The sequence below is a fragment of the Monodelphis domestica genome, chromosome 1, assembly GCF_027887165.1.
Source record: "Monodelphis domestica isolate mMonDom1 chromosome 1, mMonDom1.pri, whole genome shotgun sequence".
NCBI classification, from domain to species: Eukaryota; Metazoa; Chordata; class Mammalia; order Didelphimorphia; family Didelphidae; genus Monodelphis; species Monodelphis domestica.
In genome coordinates this window covers 126257692-126265392 of record NC_077227.1, presented here as the reverse complement: position 1 = coordinate 126265392, position 7701 = coordinate 126257692, and the positions used below count along the sequence as shown (strand labels likewise).

The 7701-nt window shown below is 51.0% G+C and overlaps 1 protein-coding gene across 2 annotated transcripts in view; it reads left to right on the top strand.

The window, feature by feature from the left end:
• The first annotated feature begins 425 nt into the window (after nucleotides 1-425).
• SEMA4B (semaphorin 4B) overlaps nucleotides 426-7701 on the top strand; it is a 41747-nt gene continuing 34471 nt past the window's right edge. Inside the window, exons 1-2 of one of the 2 annotated variants that reach the window (XM_007479323.3) lie at nucleotides 426-444; nucleotides 4779-4832. The gene's annotated coding sequence lies outside the window, so the exon portion shown is untranslated. Of the gene's footprint in view, nucleotides 445-2019; nucleotides 2103-4778; nucleotides 4833-7701 lie in introns of those variants that run through there. The other variant, XM_007479322.3, reaches the window with a different exon arrangement.

The following is a 7701-nucleotide window of genomic DNA, read 5'->3' as shown; positions in this document are numbered from 1 at the left end:
ACTTTTGTTGTTGTTGTTCAGGCAGGTTTGTGACCTCCCAGACTGTAGCTGTTCTTGGGGTTTTCTTGGCAAAGATGCTGGAGTGGTCCGCCATTTTCCTTCTCCAATGGATTCTTCTGTGAGGCAAGCAGAGCGTTAGTGACTTGCCCGTAGTCATGAAGCTAGGAAGTATCTGAAGCTGGATTTGGACTCTGGACTTCCTGACAACCACTGAGCCACAGTTGCAAAGTACTCTACATGATCCTCATTTGAGTCTTTGACAGCCCAGTGAGATAACTTTCAGGCATTCTGTTGACTTCTGATTAATAAAGGAGGAGTCTGAGGTTCACAGAGGTTAAACACATTAAGTATTGGACTTTGCATTTGAAACTAAAGTCTTCCTGATACCAGGTTCAGAATGGTTAACATTCCACTTGGATGCCTCTCCATGTCCAAGCTCAAAAGGTAAATTAGTTTGTTGTTGTTTAATCTTATATTTGACTCTTTTTGACCCAGTGGACCATACATAGCTTGATAGTACTGTCTTCGGGGTTTTCTTGGCAAAGATCCTGGAATGGTTTGCCATTTCTTTCTCCAGGAGATTAAGGCAGAGGTTAAGTGACCTGCTCAGGGTCATACAGCTAGTAAATGTCTGAGGTCTGATCTGAACTAGGGTCTTCTTGACTCCAGGCCCAGCAGTCTAGCTACTGAGCCACCTAGCAGGCAAGAGTAGTCCTTCCTACTCCAAATGGAGTGTGCTTTCCCATTCTTGCCATATTTTTTTTTTACTACAACCCTTACCTTCTGTCTTAGAATCAATACCAAGAATCAGTTCCAAATTAGAAGAGTAGTAAGGGTTGGACAATGTGGGTTAAGTGACTTGCCCAGGGTCAGACAGCTAGGAAGTATCTGAGGTCAAATTTGGACCCACAACTTCCCATTTCCAAGCCTGGTTCTCTATCCATTGATTTGCATTTCTCTAATCAAGAGGGATTTAGAACTTTTTTTTTCATATTATTTCTTCCTCTGAAATGTGCTTAGTCTTATCCTTTGAGCATTTGTCAATCAAGGAATGACTTGTAGTCTTAGAAATTTGACTTAGTTCTCTCTCTATTTGAAGAATGAGACCTTTATCAGAGAAATTTATTATGAAGATTTCCCCCAGTTTGTTGTGTCCCCATCTGATCTTGGATACATTGGTTTTGTTTGTTCAAAGCCTTTTTAATTTCATGTAGTCAAACTTGTTCATTTTGCACCTTGTAATGTTCTCTGGCTCGCATCTGGTGGTGTGCTCTCTCCAACCTCTGAGCCTCCCAGCTGCCCCTCTAGCACACTGGAGCACCTTCCTCTGGAGGACCCCCACCCGCCCCAGTCTCACTGGCTTCCCTTTAGTCTCCCACCCCTGGGAAGGGAAGGGGGCTCAGGCTGGTGAGGGCAGGTCAGTGCAGGGGAAAACTATTTGACGGGACTTTCGCCGGACTTTTAGCCTCCAAATAGAGGAGAACCATAGGCTAGGCGATGGCGAAGAGGAAAGATCGGCTGAGGGACACGTAGGACGGTCCTTGCAGAGTCCTGGACAGAAAGCCTGCCTGGGGAGTCCAGGCGGAGGCCCCGAGCCAGGGCTTGCCTTCTGTCCTCCTAGCCTTTGCCCTGGACCCCATTCTGACCAGCTCCTAGCCTGAGGTGATCGGGGGTCCCTGGGCTGCCCGAAAGGCACAGGGATGATTAATAACTGCTGAAGCCTGGAAGGCTGCCGAGGTAGTAGAGGGGAGAGCACAGAGGCTGGGAGCCACCTTAGCCATCCCGTAAACACAGTGAAGGGGTGGAGTCTTGGCTTGGGGCCCTGCATTTCCTGGGACCTACAGGACTAGTGGGTGGAACAGCCTCTGCCAGACTCCTCTACAGGGACAGGAAGCACCGAAGGAGCCCCAGAGAGACAGAAGCCCTGGTGAATGCTGTTGGGAAGCCAAATTCTGGTGGCTTCCCCAAAGAGAAGGGCTCAGGGCTCCCCCCGCCCCCCAGCGAGGGGGGAAGGGCAGAGAGGGGGGCTCCCCAGCAGGAGCTAGACCTCTGGGCAGGGCTTAGACCCCAGCCTCCGGTGAAGTCGCTTCCTGCTCGTCCAGGTACCGTGTTCCTGGGAGTGGGGGGAGGGGTGCAGGGCAGAAGTCCCCCCCCAGTGGGGCCAGGGCTTGAATGCAAGGACTGAGAAAAGGTCCTGCTTTCCCCCTGGGTGGCTCCAGGGCTTTCCCAGGGACTCCAGCACTTTGGGAATGCATCCAGTCTCCTGGGGCTCTTCCTCGTCTTTTCTTCCAGGCTTCCCACTCCCTCACCTCCAGCCCCTGGGCTGCCAGCTGCTCCCTCTCCCCTCTCCCAGCTCTGATTTCGCTCCCAGGGAAGGAGCTGATTTAACGAGCCTGCTAGCCCAGGGCTCCTTCCCCTGGGGCCCCTCCAAAATGGAGACCACCAGGGGGGCTCTCCCCAGCAGAAAATGAGGCTTAGCCAGGCTGGCTACTCTGTGTGACCCAGTTGCTAAGGCAGTGCCTGAGGCTGGTCCCATGTTCCCATGGCAACCTGGGGCCAAGCTCCTAATCCATTAGAACAGCGCTTTGTGCCTGGGGAGAGGGGCTGCCCCAGCCAGGGAGGGGGCTCCCTGGGGCGGAGAGCAGTGTATCGAGAGGCTGGCCAAATCCAGCTGCTGAGGACGGCTGGGTAGAAGTCTGCACACACCGTGCAAATATGCTTTTCCTTGTGCCTGTCTCCAAAAATGGCAGATGGGGTGAAGATTCAGGGAGTCCCTGCCTTTAATCTTGGGTGGAAGAGTGAACTTTAGGCCTGGACCTGTGTGCAGAAGGTGGGGATGGATCTAGGGAATAATTCTGATCCCAGGAGCACAGATTTCAAGCCTAGAAGGACCACAGAAGTCATCTAGTCTCATTTCCCTCACTTCACAGATGAGGAAACAAAGACTCAGCGACGTTCAGGGCTAGAAAGATTTACCTAGACTGGGGAAGCCTCACTTCTGAGCCTCCATTTCATCCTCTGTGAAATGGGAAAAATAATATCTACCCTACTACACTGTGAGAACCCTGTGGGGTAATAAGCGAAAGCCCTTTGAGGAGGAGAAAGAACTCAGCATAATGGAGTGGTTTTCTTGTTCTAATTATGGAGCGCTCTAGGAATTCTGGTATATTTCTTGCTTGTTGAGTTGATCCATTGGGGTTTAAACCCCTGGTGAGCGCCCGCCCCTCTGGGACAAGATGAGGATCCCCGGATACCCTGCCAGGAGCCCTCATCTATAGGCTCCAAGGTGACACCCTTGAGGATGGCCATTCCTCTCTCCCTGGCGGGTTGGTCCCATGCCCAAGGACTCTTGCTTGAGTGCAGCAGCCTAACAACAGAGCTCTTAATAAATCCCCGCAGCGGCCAATCATTTGGCACTTCTCAAAAATGCCTGGAGTTTCCAAAGACACTGAGGCGGCATTTGTATAGGCCAGGAAAATTCCTCAGTTGCCCCGAAGCAGAGAAGTTGGATTTCAATGCCCACATTGTCAGTAGAGTATAGAGTTTCTGTGTTGTTGTGGAAAGTGCTGTTGTAAACCTTCAGCCCCTGGATGCATGTAAGCACTTACTTATGCCTGGTAGAGGGAGGATGGATGGATTTCTTTGGAAGGTTAGGGGGCAGAGAAAGCAAGGAGTGTTTGCATGGACCACTCTAAAGTGACTCCCAAACCAAGAGAGCCCAGGAAATGGGCAGAAAGCGGCATTCTTCCAGCCTGCTGAAGGTTTCATTGTATTTGATCTGGTTTTGTTTTTGAATCATGGGAACATGTGCTGATGTAGCCCTTTTGTGAAAAAGGTCTTCAGGTTTTCGCCTCCTTACCCAGTCCTACCCTAGCTGCTGCATCTGACGAAGGTTAACCCAGGAAGGCTTTTTTCTTGGAAATAAAAAGAGCTACCCTGACACAACCAGGTCTCTGAAAGGCTGGGACAAAAACGGATATGGACAAAAAACTGGATATGACGCGAAAGATCCGAGATTCCCACATAATAGAACCTAAGAGATCTTAGTGAAACATGTTTTGTTGGAGAAAGATTTCTAGATCACAGATCTTCAAATCACATATGTGATTTGAAGATCTGTGATCTAGAAATCTTTATTATCTTTTTATTTATTTTATTATCTTATTTATTTTTTATTATCTTTTCTAAACCCTTACCTTCTGTCTTAGAATCAATACTGCGCATGGGTTCTAAGGTAGAAGAGTGGTAAGGGCTAGGCCATGGGGGTCAAGTGACTCGCCCAGGGTCACATAGCTAGGATGTGTCTGAGGTCATATTTGAACCCAGGACCTCCCATTTCTGGGCCTGGCTCTCAATCCACTGAGCCACCCAGCTGCCCCCGGAATCACATATTTTAGAGTTAGAAGAGATCTTCTAAATCATCAAGTCCAACTCTCCTCTTTGCCTGTGAAGAAATGGATACGTTGGGAAATAAAGGGATTTTTCTGAGGTCCCTAAGAGAGTGACAAGAGTCAGAATTGGAACACAGCTCTCCTGTCTATATATCCAGCATTCTTTCTACTGTACCACATTTCAAGGTGCAGTGATGCAATTTGGGACATCATTCTGATTGTACATAAGCTTCTTTGCATACTGATAATCTGGATGATTTGGGTAAGAAATGTCCTGAAGGGTAAAGAGCAATCTCCTTTTTACATATTAGTAGCCTTGGAGTGGATTGCCTTGCTTTACTAGAAGGTCCAGTACTCACTCTACTGAATTTTGTTTGGTCTTGGCAGGTAGAGGAGAGGCCAAGGAGTTAGTTGCAGAAATTCTTCTCCATAGGAAGAAAGGTAAGATTTTCTGGGGTGTCTCCTGCCTTCCCTTCCTCCTCCCCTCCCCCCACTTCTGAATAGTTTTCCTCCCCTTCCCCCCACTTCTGAATAGTTTTCCTGGGTTCCTGTAGAAATTGGAATGAGAAGCGTTTGGAAAGATGGGTGTGAAGGTTGGACAGCTTCAAGAAACAGCCTGGCTTCTAGTGCCACGCGCCAAGCATTCTGCCCCGCGAATGTCTCTGTCTCCCTGAATCTCGGTTCTTCCTAGCTAGGGCACACGGGTGGCTCTAAGAGCATTTAAAACGCACTCTTTTTTTTTTTTTAACCCTCCTCTTCTGTCTTGGAATCAATACTGTGTATTGGCTCCAAGGCAGAAGAGTGGTAAGGGCTAGGCCATGGGGGTCAAGTGACTTGCCCAGGGTCACACAGCTGGGACCTGTCAGGTTAGATTTGAACCCAGGAGCTCCTGTCTCTAGGCCTGAGCCACCCAGCTGCCCCCCAAAAGTCACTCTTAATAAGTTATTCAGCCCCAGATGTGAAGGCTGGCTAGAGTGGCATTTTGGAGTGGGGGCAGCCCTCTTGTGGCATTGCTGGCCAGATAATGCTTTGGTTAGGTTATCTTCGCCCAGGGAGAACACTCCCCCCCACCCCCCCATCGGAGCTTCCATTTTGACGGCAGCCCATGGGGAGGCCACCCTGCTGGTTGTGAGGGTCACCATGGAGAGTCCGGAGCTGTTGCCCAGCCCTCCCCAGCGGCAGCCTGCTTTGCCCAGTCTCATCTTGGGATAGCCCGGGGGACCTGAGATGACTATGAAAATCGGGGGTCAGAGAACCCCACCCCCTCGGGGTGACTGTGGGTCATGTGGGAAGGCTCCAAGGGACAGGGGGAGGGAGCTGGAGATCAGGAAGGTGCTGGTTGGCTCTCCCCACCGTGGGAAGGCTGTGCCACGGGGCCCTTCCCCTTTGATGATGCAATGACCAGGTGTCTGTGGTCAGGAGGAGGGCCTGAGGGGAAAGCTGGGCTGGCCCAGGAGAAGAGAAAGGTCCCAGGTGGGTTCTGGGAACTCTGAGGACTGCAAGAAGCTTCCTCCCCAACCCTGGGCCGGGTCACAGGGAGCCCCTCTCCTGCTCCCCACACTGGAAGCGGCTCCCTCCTGGCTCTGGGGAGCTGGCTTTGGTTCAGCAGGAGGTCAGAGCATCCGAGGAGCACCCCAGGTGCCCCTGTGGGGCAGCAGGCGCCAGGCACCAGCCAGGCTAATTGTTCCTCCCCTCCCCATCCCCCAGCAGGCAGGCAGGCACACAGCCCTTTTTGGGGTGGCTGCTCCTGGTTGGCGCTGGGACAGGGCGCACTTTGATGGTTGCACCATAGGCCTTCGGGGTAGGGGGTGGGGGCTCTCCTCCCTGGGAGTGGCCAGCTCAGGTCTGAACAGGTCCTGGCCCTGAACGGGGTGACTCGGTGGCTCCCTCAACACCCAAAGCCGTTCACCCATTGTGCCAAGCTGGACGGGCAGGTTCCTTGCCTCTGAAAGAACTGAAGCCTTCGTGCCACAAAATGGGGAAGCATCGGCTTGTGGGCTTTGAGTGGGGGATGCCGGGGTCCCAGATTTAGAGCTTGGAAATCTATCCAGTGCCCTGATTTCATAGAGGGGGGAACTGAGGCTCAGAAATGGAAAGTGACTTAGCCAAAGTCACACAGTATACCTGGCAGCACCAAGATTTAAACCCAGCTCCCTTGACTCCAAATCTAAGCAATGCCGAGGCTGGGAATCCCTTTAGAAAGGAGAAGAGTTAGGGATAGAGGAAGGGAAAAAGCCAAGAGAAACTAGAGATCCTGATGGGCACCCAAGCGATGCCAGAGGTACTTCCGGATCCAAGGGTCTGGGGTTTTTAAACCCCTCCTTTCTCTTGTCACTGGAAAAAACACAGAACTATTAAGTAGTCAAAATCACTCTTTAATCAAGGGCAAAGGGGGGTTCAGCGCTAGCCTGGACAACAGAGCTGCGGCATGCCGCAGGGTCCGAGGATTGAACTCTGGCTGCTCTGGTCACTGACCCCTGGGAATGCCAAATGCAGGAGAAAGTTGGGGAGCACAAATACCTTTCAAGATGACCCGGAGGCTTAGGGTGAGAGGGACAGTGGATTGACTTTGCAATGGTAAGAAAGGAAAATGAGGAGTTCCAGACTGGAGTAACCGTGAGGGGCTGATGCTTTACAATGGACACAAAAGGGAAAGACTCAGCCCAGGGCTGGGCCATCTTGGTAAAGGACTTTGGCCTAAGGGGAGAAACCATTGGGACAAAAGAGATACTCAGCATCAGAGGAGATTAGCTATTCCCACCCAAACTACCAGGATGTCTATTGTCTGGTGAAGGAGGACCTTCCCTCTCCTGAGGCCAGGTGAAATCCTGGGGTTTCTACCTCCCAACTAAATAAACTGGGGGCTTATAGATTTCCATGTTGACACTCTCTAGGACAGAAGGGCCATGGCTGGGCATTTGGGGTTAAGGGATTGCCTAGAAGCATCAGAGGTCACATTTGAACCCAGGCCTGTCTCCCAATCCATGGAGCCATGCAACTGCCCCCCTCAGATCCAAGCTTCTTGAAAAGCAGTTCAGCTAAGGCTCGCCAGATAGTACAGTGGATGGAGTTGCCAGGCCTAGAGTCAGGAGGACCTGGGTTCAAATGCAACATCAGACATTGCCTAGCTGGGTGACCCTGGGCAAGTCACTTAATTCTCATTGCCTAACCTTTGCCCTTCTGTCCTCAAGTATTTTATTTATAGGAATTCTACCTTCTCTCCATAATCTTCTTTGCTTTCCCCTCTCTTCCTGTGGCCCATTCCTCTTTTCTCTTCCTTCTCTTCATCCTCTCTTATTTTTCCTGGCCA